Source organism: Thermobia domestica, chromosome 7 (assembly GCF_964235325.1).
Source record: "Thermobia domestica chromosome 7, izTheDome1.hap1.1, whole genome shotgun sequence".
Taxonomy (NCBI): domain Eukaryota; kingdom Metazoa; phylum Arthropoda; class Insecta; order Zygentoma; family Lepismatidae; genus Thermobia; species Thermobia domestica.
Genome location: NC_137460.1, coordinates 187,514,007 through 187,531,518, shown reverse-complemented (window position 1 = coordinate 187,531,518; position 17,512 = coordinate 187,514,007). Strand labels below are relative to the sequence as shown.

At 34.4% G+C, this 17,512-nt stretch overlaps 1 protein-coding gene across 1 annotated transcript in view; it reads right to left on the bottom strand.

Moving 5' to 3' along the window:
• Positions 1-14,720: 14,720 nt before the first annotated feature.
• Positions 14,721-17,512, bottom strand: part of LOC145690622 (uncharacterized) — a 40,378-nt gene continuing 37,586 nt past the window's right edge. The window contains exon 4 of the mRNA XM_081765688.1: positions 14,721-15,276. The gene's annotated coding sequence lies outside the window, so the exon portion shown is untranslated. The remainder of the gene's footprint in view (positions 15,277-17,512) is intronic.

The following is a 17,512-nucleotide window of genomic DNA, read 5'->3' as shown; positions in this document are numbered from 1 at the left end:
ACTTTTGTTTCCTTCATGATGTTGAGGAAATATGATTCCGTGTACATTAACGGAAACAGTATTCTAATGATCCCATTTGTTCCATGTTATTAATAAAAGAACATATAGTATGTGTATTACCATTTTGACTGGTGGGTGTATATGTTGGTAATCATTATCTACAACTTCAACTTCTTTGACTGAAAATCTACCTTCATTATCATTATGTTCTAAATGTAATACAGACATAAATAAATAAATAAATACTGTATACCATAGCTTCTAAAGGAACTTTAAAATCATTATACTTATTCTCGAAGAAAAGTTATTTTGTTACAATTTCCTCATTCAGCACACAAGAATAGTTTTAGTCAATCTACGCAACCTTGTGCCTAATTAGATAAATTGAACAGTAGAGAGATCTAGTGAGTTTAAGTGTTGCTCATATCAGCAATTTCCAATTTTTTTCGATTGTTTTTCTTAGATCGCACTAGAATAAATGAAAAAAAAAAAGAAATGAAATCTTTGAGTTTTACGTCCTACGATTATGCCGGTTAGGCTAAAGGAGACGGTTATGATGAGTAATGAATGAAATGGTGGCATGAAGAAAGTGGGAGGAAACGGGAAAACCCCGAGGAAATCCACGCACACGGTAGGAGAATAAAGTAAGCTAACACTAACAGTCTTTATTTTATATATATTGTGATTCAAACGTCCACAAACGGAAACTTCACCTGTGTAAATAGATTAAGGTGCCTTAACCGAAGATACTTTCCGAGTCATGGCATCGGCGTTACATTTTATAATTGGCATGGGAGTCACATGAGATATCAAATAAATGAGAACTTTTCCATACATGTAAGTCTATGATTAGTTTATTGGTAGCTGTAGCGGTTCAAAGTTATCTATACTTAAAGCATAATGAACATTTAACCAACCTTTAAAAAACGTGGGTACAAGTAAAAAATAGTTTGTTTGTGTTTAAGTACGATACAAAGCAAAGCTTCTACTTATGGAAAAAAATACTTTACCTGTTATAACTACTATTTATTTAATTTGATTTATTATAAACCAATGTTTTTACGAACACATACAATATTACATTGTATCTATCTATATAAGATCGATTAAGTTTTATTACTATGAGGGCTGCTGGTAAGGTTCGCAAACTATTACTTACAGTAGAGCTTGTGTTCCGCTACTATGAAATTCGGAAGAAAAGACCTTGGTACATTTAAATTATCTTTTATTGTTTGTTTAAGCCGATTCGTTTATTTTCCACAGCAGTTTGAAGACGTACTTTTATGTGACAAGTGAAAAACACTTTCCGACAATATTTTCTTATGTTTTCTAATGTAGTTTGAAACCCAATCAATGCATCGGATGAATTTATTTAGATTTTGGGAATGAAGCACTATCCATTGGTTTTCCGAATTTCAGCGTGGTTGTACACTTCTCAGTGATGAATTTCGTGCAGGTCATCCATCCACGTCTGCTGTTGCTAGTAATGTTCATGCTATCTGTGAAATGACTGAAAGAGATCATTTTCAATAAAACTGTCGACTTAAGGGATCATTATCCGCATTACCTTGTTTAACACCTAATGGCCTTTTCTCCATTCTCACACATGGAAACTAAGATGCTTATGAGCAATTTGTGTTGCCTGAAGCAGCTGTAGACGTATTCCGAACAGCACTTTCTGTGGTATTTCTTCAGTGTGCTGTGAAAAACGAAAGGCTTAATAAAAATCAAAGTTAATTTAAACATAGAAAGGTCTATTCTTCCAAATTTTATATCGGAAGAATAGCGCCACTGTAATTAGTAGTTTATAGAAACTTTTCCACCAACCGTCGTAATTAAAGTTAAAGTTATGACAAGACAAATAAATTAATGCCTAATTTAAAATTATAGTTTAAATAACAATTTCATAAAGCATTAATTTGTTTGGCTTGACACAGAAGACAAAGAAGCCATTTCAGGACTAACATCTGCAAAATCGAAACATACGGTTCTGGATATATTGCAGCACCTCACAAACTGAAAATATTTTTTTACCCTACATCATCACTTAAAATCCGGGTCTTAACACTGAAAAAGGAAGGCTAGACAAAGAATGGGATGATGTTAATAATTTTGTTGACAAACTCACAAACTACTTTTTACGTATAGGAATGCAATAATTATTCTGTACATTAAGGGTAAACAAAATCACTAAATAATTTTTGTCCATATATAATTGATACAAAACTTTATTGATTTCATTGTTGAGGATATGGTTAGATTTAAACAAAAAGGAATTTCATTATAAGGAAGGTATTATATATATATATTACTACAAAAAAGACGAATATATATTTTTTAAATATCCCTAAATTGGATTCAAACTTATCATGACAATATTGAATCCCCAAGACTAAATCGTATTTAAATGCGTGGAAATTTCTATTACTGTGCTGTAGAGCAAGAAGACACATTCTTTTCACGAAGTTTTCAATAGTGACCAGACGGCTGGTAATGTTAACCTGTTAGGAAAAAAAAAATCCTTCATAAAGGCTTAATGAGTGTACTTTTAAGTCATATATAAAAATACGACATAAATATAAAACACTTTTACAGAGCACTTTCGTTATTTTATGATGTAATAGAATATATTGATTCTTACAATTTAATTATTGCTACTGATGTGCTATACTCAAGGTGGCGACATAAGTTACGGGAAAGAATTCCGATTTTTCCCGGTTTTCTAGAACATATTTTGAATTTTTTGTTGCTATAAAAAATGGATGTTGATGGAAAGACAAAACCAAGAAAACAATAACGATGTAACTTAATATATTTTTCCCTAATGAACTAAAAAGAAAAAAGAATTAATATAAAAACATTACATCTTTTATTATAAAATTACAAAACATTTATCTAATAAAAATTCCTGCACAAAGAAAGAAATTAAACATCTTCCTGAAACTTGAATCAGTAACTTCAGTCACACGATGAAACTTTCGTCATATATGAAAGGAAATCTCAGTGGAACACATATCGAAAAAGGGTGGATGTACGTTTAAAATTAGCTGCGGTATATTAACAATATATTTTTAGAAAAAGTCAGTAGTATTATATAATTCATTTCACTTTTGAAATGTTTCATTTCCTTATCAATATTGCGGATATTTTCCATTATTCTAGTCTTCTTAGCTTCAAGCTCGTTCACAATAAACTTTATTTTTCTGTCTTCAGCTTCTTTTCCTCCTCCTCTCGTTGTTGATTTGTTGCTCTGCAAAATGAGTATGAGCATTTCGTGCATAATGAATCCAGGATTTCCTGATGGATAGTTTCTTCAGATCACCCAATATGCTATCGTAAATAAAACCCTGTTGTTGTTGTTGATTGCATTAAGCATTTTTCTTCTGCCACGTACATCGCCTCGATCCACTGCATAGATTAACTTGCATTTGTCACTCCATAGTGTACTGAAGACAAGATATTAATTTACGCTAATTTGAATTACAAATTCTGACCCTCCTTTTTTGTTATCTTTCATTTCACTGAGAACTGTTAAATAAAGAAATCCTGTCTCTGTTATATATTTTTGGAGAGGGGGTGCTATGCTAGTACAGATGTCCTCATGAGGACACACCCTTCAACCCCTAGAATAGTTTCTGAGCCCCTCTCTCAAAAACTGCATTTCAGATACAAAATATTCTTTACATGTCTTTTCTTAAAAAAAAAAAAAAAAAAAAAAAAAAAAAAAAAAAAAAAAAAAAGTTTTATAAAACTTTGTACACATTGAAACATTGAAAAAATATACAAAAATTTGGCTCATAAAATGACTAAAGACAGAAACACTGAAACTTTAAAATTTGACCTCACGTACAATAAATATTGTTTGCAAATTACTCCATAATATGTCAGAATAATTTTAAAATAAGAATATATCGTCGGCGGCAATTCAAAACCTGCTATGTGCATTTTGCAGGAGAAGCGAAAAACAGTATCCTGGTTAGCTTTTTGGCTTTATAAAAGTGATGTTATAAGTAATATTTGATGCTGCACGTAACTGGTACCTTCTCAAGTAACTTGAGAAGGTACCAGTTACGTGCAGCATCAAATATTACTTATAACATCACTTTTATAAAGCCAAAAAGCTAACCAGGATACTGTTTTTCGCTTCTCCTGCAAAATGCACATAGCAGGTTTTGAATTGCCGCCGACGATATATAATACGCAAATTATCATTAAAAATGAATGGCTAGTAATGGTAATGTACCTATAAATGTGTAACAATAAATACTGCATTATAAGCACAAAACACAAAGTATTACCTGACCAGGATATTAGTGCAGTTTTTCGCGGAGGGCGCTACTGTTGTGTTTACATCAGTTTCTAGGTAACCGCGGTGGGACAGCGGAGCGGAGAGCGTCACTCTGCAGTGTATCTAACGATTTCTAAAAGTTACAGTTTACATGTTACAAGTAGCCTAATCTGTTTCGCTTAATAAAGAACGCCATAAATTATATAGTTGTTATTGAATGCAGGAATGGTTATTCCTGCAGTAATGCAGATGTATTGTGGATAATGGCATGTGCATGGAAATTAATAATTTAAGAACAACATAGTACGCAAGTGAGTTTCTACCTGTATTAGGCAGACTGTATAAAAATTGATTACGTTTTACTTGATTTCATTATAAGACAGGAGCAACATGTAAAACGCATGGAAGACGATGCCAATGACTAAAAGATTAATTAAGGGTTGAAAGCTTAGAGACTTGCGCAATACCTTGTAAATGTAAGTTTAAATCAAGTTAAGGCTCGCGATGCTTGTGTTTGTTTTAAATATATGTTTATCGGTTCACAAATTATTTTTTCGAGTTTTAGCCAAGGAAGAGTTCCGATACGTTTCCATTCGAGAACTGTGGAAGTCCTCTCTGTTGGTCTATTAATTAACGCATGTGCCTTTGTTGTACAGCGGGGGACACTTCTAAATGGTACACCTTAGCCGTAAATCTCCATATGGCTGTACCATTTAGAAGTGTCCCCCGCTGTACATGGTTCTGGGTTGAAATACCAGTAAGAGCTCAAAAATTAATTTTACAATTTTTCACGTTCATTAATCATCTGTCTCCTCTAGCATAAAGAGCATTATCATGGGACGTTAAACTAAAGAAATTTCATTTTCTCGATAGTGTGAACCCTTTGAGGGAAAAGGTGAAGAAGAAATTTTTCCTTCATTTTTTAAAGGGCTGGATAGCTTGCCTTTCGGGATTGACTTGTAAAATCTGATTACAGCGCATATTTCTTTTAGAATTATTATTGAAATCCAGCATTTTGGTAAATGTGAAATAAAAGTATTGATGAAACATCCGCATAAGCGCAATGTAAGTGTAAGTATCATTGCTTCAACGCATAATATACTCACAACTTTTATTTATGAGTACAGAACTTTTCCTTGAACTCCTTCTGAACTTCTTTCAGACTCTAGGTCTCAGATGACAAAGAATTAATTTTACTATCTGTTTTCATACACAATATAATTTTAAAACTTAGGAGGCTAGTGTTTTATTTGTGCCTGTAATACATAATCATTTGTCGATTAACTTCAGAGGACTGAGTTTAGCCAGTAAACACAAATTGTATATAGTTCGAACATATCAGGTGGTGGTCTTGTTTAACAAAACCTGCCCCTCCCCTACCTTTATATGAAAAGCCTTTATCATTGTTGTCCACATATGAAACTCAAATACAAAGGCAATTATCTTTAAACAGCTGTATTTTTATTTCAAGTCTAAGTATTAAAATGTGCTACGTATGGTTGCAAGAGTCTTTTTTTTTTTCTTCCTAATACCGAACTTAGGTACCTAACATTGGCACTCATCATCATATTCATAATTTGATGTAAGAAGCAGCCGCGTGATTTCCAGCCAATTCTTTCATCGCCGGTATCTTTGAGCAATGAGATAACAGTGGAAGACAAACTCTGTTCTTTAAACTTGATACTTTGAAAAACTTATGCAAGTGGTTTTGTTATTCAAATACGTATCTATTCACTCTAATCAGTTTCAGAAGTAGCATTAATTTTATAATAACATAATGCCTGTAAAAGTTACAATGAAAATGTATTTTGTATTTCTTTTTTAATACGTTATTCATTTTTTTCTGAATTTCATTGGAGTTCAATTCCTTGAAGAGACAAGGAACCTTCAATTGTCAGGCACCCAACTTTAAACTTTAATCGCTCCCCTATTGCCTCCAATGTAACACTGGGTATATTTCTGTTAAATATAGTTTTAAAAATATGGTAGAAATACTGGATTTTTAAAATTATCAAACCAACTAAATAATGACAAGTTAGACATCAGAGTCTACCATCTCAATCAGGCGAGGATCCAAGTCTCCTTCGGAGGTGATTAGGAGTGTGGCGGTGAAAGATTGTCAGTTTCTCTCTGACCGGACTTTTGCAACACATCCGAAAATGACCTCAATGCAAAAGAATTTTGTTACTCAAGACACTGCTTAGACAATCGATCGGAGATCACATGGTCCAACTTGGTCACAATTTTGAAGACGTCTTATCTCAAAACTAAACAATAGAACTTGCGCAGTTGTCTAAGTATAACTTTGATTCACAAAGATGAACTTCGAGGTTTTGTTAAAAGAAGTAGGAATTCCTTACACTCGAATGCTACGAAGTTTCTAGTGTCTCTTTGAACAATGCTGAGGTTAGTTTATTCGCAACTTAATGCCAAATTAATAAGGAGGCTGTATGTACTTTTTTTCATGTCTCTTAAAGTGTTCTGGAAATAACTTCTATAACTTTTGAAACTGTTTGTCTTAACTTGAACATGTGCGTGAAGTGGTTTATTAAGAACAGGACAAAAATAACTGTGATAGATTAATTACAAGTAATCCAGTTAGAAACACTGTTGTTTGTATTTTAGTTCCAAAACCGGCGCCCGCACTCGTTCGCTGGTCAGGTAATACGCTTTCGTATCAATAAACGTCTACCATATTTAAAGACCAACAATCCGACGAACTTATTCGATAAGTGTTGACCAAATGTATACGTTAATGTGTAAGTTTATCACTTTTCGTAAACTCATAAGTAGTTCCAAAATAAACCTCTTCACGAAATAAAATTCACCACAATGAAAACACAGAAGCTAAGATATGAGTAATTATATTCCAAAATCCTATCATTTGTGAAATAAGCTATACTAACTTAATGCAGGGCAGGAAACAAAATCGAAACTAGTGGGAACGAACGAACAAAAATGGGGGGGAATATATAAATCGAAAATTAATTTCCTATTGGATCGTTCATAGAACTATCGAACTACATCTTATGGATGATTCATCAATATGAAATTCCACTGGACACACTGCGTACAACTGCACAACCTAAGTTTGATACACACAAAACAGATAAGTTTCTAAGTTTGAGTACGGCAATTAATAAAAAAAAAAAAAAAAAAAAAAAAAAAAAAAAAAAAAAAAAAAAAAAAAACCAAGCGTTCAACCGCATATAAAATCGTCTTAACATTTTCACTTCAAACGTTGTTAAAATTGAAATTCCCTGATCTTTCCTTTACTATTCCCGGTCTTGTCAAATTCCCTGAATTTCTTCGATTCTCTAGATTTGTCGCCACCTTATATACCCTAGATTGTGAACAACTATCAAATATCTTTACAATTTAGCTTTAAAAATATCATGAGGAAAGGCATTCGATTATGCCGGAAATATCGATGAGGAGTTGAAGGATAAAACTGATCATCATTACAGCAACACACCAAGGTTAATAATGTGTTTGACAAGGCATATGTTTTTAAAGAAGTTAACTGAGAATAAAAATTATGCTTTAAAAAGTATTCTTTGGTTGCTTCATTGGTCAAGATTAACACTCCATACTCTTAAAAAAGAAAATGTAATTAAACCACTACTTTAGTACACACTGAAACAAAATTGAATTCAACCAGTTGTTTGTTTACGCTAATAGAAATTCGACCCCATGCACATTTTCTAGCAAAAAAAAAAAAAAAACAAATGTTAATGCCAATAACAATGCAATTAAACAAACTTGTGCCAAAGTAACATAAATAAATATATACGAGGGTAAGTCAATAAGTAACGGCAATATTTTTCTATTTCTTTTCAGGTTGCCTCTACGGCATTGTGTGCTCACCAGACGCTAAGTGTCACCGTTGGCTTCGCCTGTGGTAGTAGGTTGCAGCGTTATCAGATCAGTTCGCTTTGCGCTGTTGCGAAGTAAAGATGGCAACGTCAATCTCTGTGTGCACCAAAAAAGATCAGCGTTCTACCATCCGCTTTCTGCGGTCTGAAAGTCTATCCGGAGCGGAAATTCATAGAAGACTTTCAGAACAATACGGGGGCAATGTGTTACCACAGCGAAGTGTGTACCAGTGAATTGAACAGTTCAAAAGCGGTCGAACGAGCGTAAAGGATGAGGAAAGAACAGGGCTTCCAGTTACAGCAATAACTGATGACATTATTGAATGAGTCCGTGCCCTGACTCTGAATAACAGGTGAGTGACTGTTGATGAAGTGGCAACTTACATGCAGATTAGTCATGGTTCTGCATATGACATCATGCAGAAGAGGATTAACTTTCAATGTCTGTGGGAGATGTCAGCACCTACTGGACCGTTATACTAACAAAGGATTACCGTTTCTCAGGCGAATCATCACTGGAAATGAAACGTGGCTTCATCACTTTGAACAAAAGAACAAATGCCCGAGCATAAAATGAAAGCACCCCGGAAATCTCGCCAAGAAGAAATTCAAGAGTCAACCTTCTACAGGGAAAGTGATTCTCAGAATATTTTGGGACTCACAAGGGTCACCCCTGGAACATTACCTGGAAAAGAGGTCAACAATAAACTGTAAAAGATACAGTGATATGGTGGTAAGGAAGTTAAAGCCTGCAATTCATAATAAACGCAGAGGTCGATTGTCGGAAGGCGTTCTTGTGGTGCATGACAATGCGCGTCCACATACCGCCGCCCACACCGCCCAAACTCTTCAGACGCTGTTTTGCAAGGTGTTGAAGCACCCTGTATACAGTCCCCATCTCGCCCTGCCGGATTACAATCGATTTGGTCCACTTGAAGATGCTCTCAGAAGATGTCGATTCAGCTCCGATCAACAGGTGAAGGAAGCAATGCATTCGTGGCTTACTGTGTAAACAAAATTCTTTTTTGTAGAGGTATCGGAAAGCGTGTGCAATGGTGGACAAGGTGCATTAAAAAGCAAGATGACTATGTTGAAAAAATGATATGAATAACAAGGTATTCTTGTGCTAGTAAATAATAAAAATTGATTACAGATACTTATTGACTTACTGTCGTGCATATATATGCAGAGTGTAACAAAAAGGTACGGCAAAATTTCAAAAGTGGATTTCTTGTGGGCAGACAAGTAAAAAATTTCATATGACCATATGTCGGGAAATGCATCGTTACAGTTACGACCATTGAGCCGCCTGACGGTGTGAAATAGTCACATTCTGAATCTGGAAGTCCCTCAATGAGACTCAATTTAAACTTTAATAGTTCAGCTCCTAACTAAGCTAAAAAGACAATTTTGATATCAGTCTACCTGAAGGCAGGAGTAAAAGTGGATTTGAAAAGGTAGGGGGACGCATAACATTACACCGTCCCTCGTGCCTATCTATGCCTATTGTAATTTTTAGGAAGTGGGGGGAGGCCATATTCTTTGCAAGAGGTGAGATAGCATCCTCTCGCGTTCCCCCTCACTTTTACCTCTGCCTGAAGGATGAAGCTTTTCAATGATATGCATTTTCGCGGGTGGACGAAGAGCCAAGGGCAAGTTATCCAATGCATTCGGAGTGTGGGTTTCCAGGAAGTCTCGATAGATGTTCCCCGTCAGCCTCTACGGGAGTATGTGTAGATCTAGTAAAGTGTCACCGACAACACCGTACCACACACTAAGAACAAACTGTTGTTGATGTCTCCTGAGACTGATCGGATGAGGATTATCGTCCATTCAAGCATGTACCTTATGGTAATTGAAGATCCCTTCTTGTGTGAACTGAGCCTCATCTCTAGTGAATGGAAAAATGAGATTAACAATACACTGCTGGAGGTATCACTGGCAAAACCGTACTCGCGGCAGGTAGTCGGTTGCTAACAAAGACTGCATTAGCTGAAGGTGATATGGATACAGGCTCGCTCGACGACATACACACCATATCTGCATGTGGTTTACACGTAGTTCATTCTTCAGGAAGACATAGAAACCAAACTTATCTTCCTAGCTTAATTAGAAGCTAAGCTATTGCGGTTTAAATTTAGTCACATTGATGGGCGTCCAAAAAGTGACTGCTTCTCACCGTGTCGGATCAATGATCGTAACTCTGTAACGATGCATTTCCCGACATATGAACTTCTTTACGTGTTTACCCATAAGGAATCTATACCTGAAATTTTGCCGTACCTTTTTGTTACATTCTTTGTATATATAGTATGGCGCTAAATTCGTTGTACGAAAGCAGAGGACTGATTCCTGAGAATAAAACAAACAAAAAAGTCCCAATAAACATAAGGCGAAAACCCCATCGTTTACGTGTTATAAGCTGCCGTAAACATGAAAAAATGAATTCTAAAGGTCCATAGGTCCAAAACCATGGGACCTACTGTAGTCGGGTCAAGACTTCACTTAGGAACTAGTATGTGCTCTATCCAAATTACATGTTTTAGAATCCTAAGGTACTCACGCAACAATTTTTATGGAGGTAGTTGGAGAAAAGACCAAGGTAATCGTTAAGAATTAGCGGGAATATACTGTGGACCACCCGAGCTCACTCTTCTGGCTTTCCTTCTATGTAGTTACTTGAAACAGCTTGTTTGCTTTTAAAAAAATACACTATGCACACCACTTTCCCTATTGCATCATAATGGCCTGTATTGTTATACTCCCACATCCTCTAGAACCTACCTGCTGCTATCTCATCAAAAGCTGTAAGCCTTTAAATGTAAACAAGTTTTGACCTGTTACAACTACCAAGAAACTAGAATTACATTTAACGGATTTTTTTTTCTAGTTTGATATTCCACATGATTTCCTTGTCATTTATAAAATGTGAAGTCGAGTCAATATAGAGGATTCAGATTGCAACTGCGACCATGGCATGGAAATATCCTTTAAAAAAAAACCCTAACCGAATTAAAATCTAATCGACGACGTTGGATCTGCTGTAAACCTTATCCTTTTGGAAAAGAGTATCTATGGACTTTTCAATCGCTTAAGAAAATAATATAAATATCAGCATAGTACTTCAATCGTTCACATGCAGAGAGCGTACGAGTCCAATCTATTTGTAACATTACGCAAGATGTTGAATCGGAACTGAATACATCTGTATATACATATATAATATTTTCAGGTTCTGAGTATGATTGTTTGATACTAGCAGACAGATAATGAATATATCAAAAGTGCCGTAGATATCGCTACATCACATAAATCTCTTGAAACACTATGATACCAACTCATAAGTTACCATACTACTAACGTGGCTTTGTTATTTGTCATGTTACCACACATTATGGACATCATTTTTACTGTGTGCTTTTATCTTTCAAACTATGGTACTTAGTAAACGAAACTAAGGACCTTTCACACCAGGAAAGATCACTAAGCTTTCTTCGAATACGCTTCCAAGGGGGCATCTATTAATTTAAAAAAAAAAAAAAAAAAAAAAAAAAAGAAAAGCCTTTACTCCTATATTAAGAACAGAATAGATCGTCACGAACTATCAATATACGGTAAAATTAATTGCAACAGGCTACGAAATCCATTATATCGTTAAGTCCATGATTATCTTGTTTACTTTCTGAAATTATTATAAATAATAATAATATTACAGTCCCACAGTGGAGTACATAAAATTTTACCAAGAGGGGAGGGGGCTCAAGTGCACGTTTATATACATTACGTGTTCACCCAGTTACATTCATATATTGATATGGTAATTTTTTATTTTTACAAAATATCTTATAAACGCAGAGGGAAGGCTGAAACCCGTACGCCACTGCTGTCCCAGGATTCGTATTATGTGTCACAAAAGAAAATGCATGTTTTTCGCGAGATAGTGTTCTTTACCCCTTGAAGCAATGGAAGATATGAGAAAATCAGTTTGCTTAATAATGTAATTGACTACATGAAAACTTTTAAAGCTGTGGATTTACGCAATACATAACACAAATAGTGTAACAAGCAAGTAAAAGAGAAAAATTGATATACAGTCCATGTTCGAATCTTCATCAATTACACTGTTTTTCGTCAAAGGAACAGCTATTTAATGTAATATTAATGTTTTAAATACGGTTTCATTTTTAGGTTTTTTTTTCAAGATAATAAGGCTACAAGTATGATTCTAGATCAAAATAAGGGTTTTCTAGATTTTTCAATTAATAAAATATAAAATAAACCCACATCCAAAACTAATTATACACATCACTGAAATGAAAGTAGCGAGAGTCTACCAATTGATTCAATCAGCATTTGGGTCTCCGTCCATCTGTCTGTCTGTTTCACCGAAACTCTCGTAAATCTTATTTGATTTTAATGAAACTTAGTATATGTCTTCCTCCAATCTTTGAAAATAACCTTATTGTTTGATGTTGATTGAATCTATCAAAAATAAAACGGTAAAGGGGAATAAAATCCTCCCTATCTTGCTAGTTTTCACATAAAGAAAATTATTTCCTGGTAGCAGCTACGTCAACATGATGTGAATTCGACAAAACGTAGCACATACTTTGCTTAGAGTATGCCAATCATCATTGAGATAATATGATATTCTACTAAGAAACTAACTTTCTTTGATAATTTTACAACAATGATTTAATTTTGATGCAATATGGTGTATAATTTCCTTTAGGCTTCCCAATCACTCACTGCATGGGATTAAGTTATGAAGAATTTAAGGCTAGTAGCAGAGCGCATATTTCCTTTGAGGTTTTCAATGATTCCATCTGGATACAGTTGAAGTCAGTAAAAATATAAAGGATGGATTTACTTAATTGAAAATAAATAAATAAATAAATAAATAAAAAGGTTTACGATAACATTTTTAAACAAAAATTCAATTTTTAAACAAATATTCGGTTTTCGGTGAATATGGGATAGGTGTATCTGGAGCTTTTCAGTTATCCTCCAACGTTTGGCTATAGAATCAATCGAATATGGAGGAATGAATTGGACTCCCTCCCTAGTTTAGAAAATACACCTTACGATAGGTTTCGTAAAAATAATTAATTTTCATCGTATATTTAAACTGGACCTGATCCGACTGAACGTGGGCTGAATCTTTGAAGACAGATTCATGACGAGAAGAATGGCTCCGTACTTCTTGAACCAGAACCTAATTTTGGGCTGCTGATGCTGCTTGCGGTATTAAATTTCTAGTCCAATCTCTGTCTGTCTCTCTCCTCCACGTGACAGCCAGTTGCTTCCTCACAGTTCTAGGATCATAACCAAAATTTCTAGCAATACGAAACAACTTATCACCACTAACAGCTCGATCAATGAGCAACAATCAAATCTAAACAGCTGAAGGTAACCAGATGTCCGTTTTGCTGTTGTGCTACGTGGTTAATAATAATAATAAAAAAAAAGAGAGAGAGAGAGCAAAGTGCGACGAAGATTCGAACACTTGTCGTGTGGGCAGGAATCCTCTACGGATCCAATGAGCCATAGAATAACATGTAGAACTCACATGTACTCTATAAATATGTAGCTAATAGCAGTAAGTTTCAAGCTGTGAAAGAACGTAGTTTTTTCCTCTTTTTATTAAGTTTTAAGATGTTTCTATAGTGTATTGCGTGAAATACAAAGAGAAATTAATGCATTTATGGATTTTGTTAGCGATTGGGCCTTTAAAACATTTAATTAAATTGTGAGGTGGTGGAAAGATACGTGTGCCGATTTCATTCCCATAGTAAGGGGCAGAAGATACTATCCTGCGAAAAACAGCTATTTTGTTTTGTGATGGATAATATCTAACCTGTGAGCAAAGGTGCAACAAATTTCCGAAATCTATTACCTTACCACCAATTATAGATTAATCAATTACGACAAAACGTCCAACTGTCTTAGTTGTTATACAGTACTAGAACGGCGCCACGAGCTTGGTCATTTCTATGTCATTTTTAATAAATATGAGCCAGCAAAATAATATAATGAGTAATAATAATGAAGCACAGCTGAAATCAAACTATTCGAGGTAAATCGAAAAAGTATTTTTTTTTTTTCCTGATTTTTGCAGAAACTCTACACTTCAAATTAAGGTTAGCCGAATTTGTGCATAATCTAGAAGTAATCTTGCTACTCAATGTGTGAATTACATTGCATGACTAACAACACGTAGAGATGCGGCTTAATTATGAATCCGAACCTCACTGAATGCGGATTTGCCACATCAAAGGTGGAAACGCTGATTTTATTGATCCACTAGAAAGCTTTGTGTAGTAGTGTTTATCACTCCAGATAGATGTAACCGATTTTAAAACGTTAAATGGGAACAGTTCCAAACAAATATTGGAAAGTACTGGCTTCTTTTATCTTATCGGTGGCTATATTTGGTGTTTTATGTATAACCAGGTGTTCTTGATGGTTTAGTATAGCATCAACTGTAATGTACATCTCTTACAGTTTCAACATCGCCATATATTTTTCTTCAAGAAAATACTACCATTTGTTCAACATAAATATTTATTTGGAAACTAATAAATTCACTATCTATAGGTACTCAATGCCGTAAAAGAAAGAAAAAAAAAGTATTATAAAAACTATTTACAGAGGTTCTCTTGCATAGCACAAATATATTAATTTTATATATAAAAATCATGATTAAAAGATTCAATTTGCTAGGGAAATACAATTCATCAAACTTAAAAATTACATGAGTGTTTATGTAACACACACTTTTATTATTGAAGTTTATGAGTGTCTACGTAACATATATGTTATATTAAAAATATTTTCAAAAAGGGCAGAACATGAGCTAATATACCTGATCGCAACAATGTAACTGTTTTATTTATTTATGTTTAAAAGTATGAATTTAATTATAAAACAACAAGTAACTTCTTGTTTCTACAATTACATCTCGATTTTTGCAATTCTAAAGCCATTTCCTTCTTCATAAATACGGGCTTCAAGCATACTGCGTCGATTTACACGTTTAATTCACTTTCTTCCTTTCTCTTGATTCGGTCGAACTCAGTCATCTATTAACTTTCTTGTTATTCTGTGTGCATTCTGAAATGCGTACATAGATTACATCAGAATCTTTATATAAATAACGAATACAGTAAGTGTGTTTCAGTGGGATGTCTCACCTTTTAAGTAAAACTTTGCTGGCAGATGTACAAGTACATAAGAGTGGTATCTCTGGGCAAAGAATTTATAGTTTATAAGATGCACTAAAAGTGTGCCTCCTCTCCGTCTTTCTGGGACTACCTTGCTTGTTTCATCTTCTTATCACATAACCATCAAAATTAAATACACAAATCAATACTGTGTGTTTATTGTGAAGAATGGCTTACAAATTCTGTTACCGTCACAGGAAGAGGTTACCAAAATCCGGAAACAATGTTGATATCCATATATCAAAGTATGTTTCCTAATATAGTGAAACAGATAGCATTGTATATCCAGATGAAGGGTACACACTGCCGGAACATCTTGTAAGTGTACATTATTCTCCTTAAGATATCTTTAATTTACATTTGATTGTATAATACACTGTTATTCATTTCGACAATATTCATAATTAAAAAGCGGAGCATTCCACTGAAACACCCTATAACAGTTAAATCAACAAAGTTAAAAGCAGTGCAGTTTCTTATAAGTTAATAACTAAAATGTCACTGGTAAACAAATGTTGCTACAACTATAGAATGGATACAAAATCAAAAACTCAATAACAAATGAGAAATAATACATCTACTTTTTTTTTTTTTTTTTTTTTTTTAATGATCTTTAACATGTAGGCCAAGAGGAATAGCATGAGCTATGACTTTGAGGTTCGCAGTCAACGCGGTTAAAAGATACTGGTGGTACCAATAGTGTTGCTAACTGGCTCAATCGTACACTAGAATTTGGCAATGTTCCGCATTACTAGGGAGAAATGATAAATACGTTTTGAATCCATCCCAGGCTTCCTTTTCTCGTCTTCATTCAAAACGATCTGATCACTTATATTCATTTATCCCAGTATTTAACATTTATTTGCCTTAACCAAACGTTCAAATGCACTAGGTTGATTCATTGTTTACTTTTACTTTTTTAAATACATAATCAGCGTATATTGTTTTAAATTACGTAAAAAGTACATCACACGATCTGTATTTTGAGCTGCGGTGACTCAGTGGTAGAGAACTCACCGCTGGTGCATGGGGTTTGTGCTTCAATCCTAGGTCGCCAAGTGGGGGTGGATAAACACCGTCTGCATGGGACTTCTTGAATTTCCTCCTGTTTCGTTCTATTTTCTTGATTCATCATCATCAGGTCTTAATTAGCCTCGGCCATAAATGTGGGACGATGAAGAATATATTTAGTCCTGCATTCTACAGACCTGTCAACTTCTTTTCTCCTCATGCAGTGAAGTTTGTTACTTCCTTTGGTAAAACAAAATTGTCCTTCTGTATTCTTCCTCCAAGGATGCTTATTTATGAAACTCAGATTTGGGAGAAGGGCGTCCTGAAGGACACAAATGTAGCCGAATTAAACAGCGTTTGTTCCGTGAAGTGTAGTAACGTTTGGTATATCCCTGTACTGTATTGTGTGCTGATTTGCTTTCTTTTTATCACATGGAAGATAAGAAGAATCACAGCCAAAGCAGAGATTTTCTTTTTTAATGATTTTATAAAAGGAGAGGCTGACAGAAACCAAGCAGTGTAAAACAGATACATAAGGATCATTCTAAGAAAAATTAGGAATTTAAGTATCTGGTTTTTATTATGAAAATTAAGGAATTAAAAAAATTAAAATAAAAAATAGGAATTGAAAACAGACAAAAATATTTTATATATTGTTCAAATGTTGTCCACAGAGTGTGATTTGTCACGTCTGTGGACTGTCATCATTCACTGTTTTGTTTGTTCTCAGCTTTATATTTCACATACTAACACAAACCTTAGTCGTTAGCGTACATTTTTTAATTGAAGAACCATTTAAAAAAACGTTTTTCCAGACAATAAAGTTGAACTTAGTTTTCATGCTCATTGAATTTCAGGTTTAATGGCTGTAACCATAGAAATAGATCACATCTCTGGACAAAAAATAAAGTGTCATTAAGTACCCGAGGTACCAGCACCATTTTGTGCATACTTTGTAAACAGCCTTCAGGCAGCCGCTTAGTTCAGAGAAACATAAGGTGATGAAAGTTTTGCCAATTCTCTGGCTACAGTTAAATTTTGTGCACACTTTTGTCGCATCATGTCTGTGGTGCAAACAGATTTTAAATAGTAAGGTAAATTCATAAAATAATTCA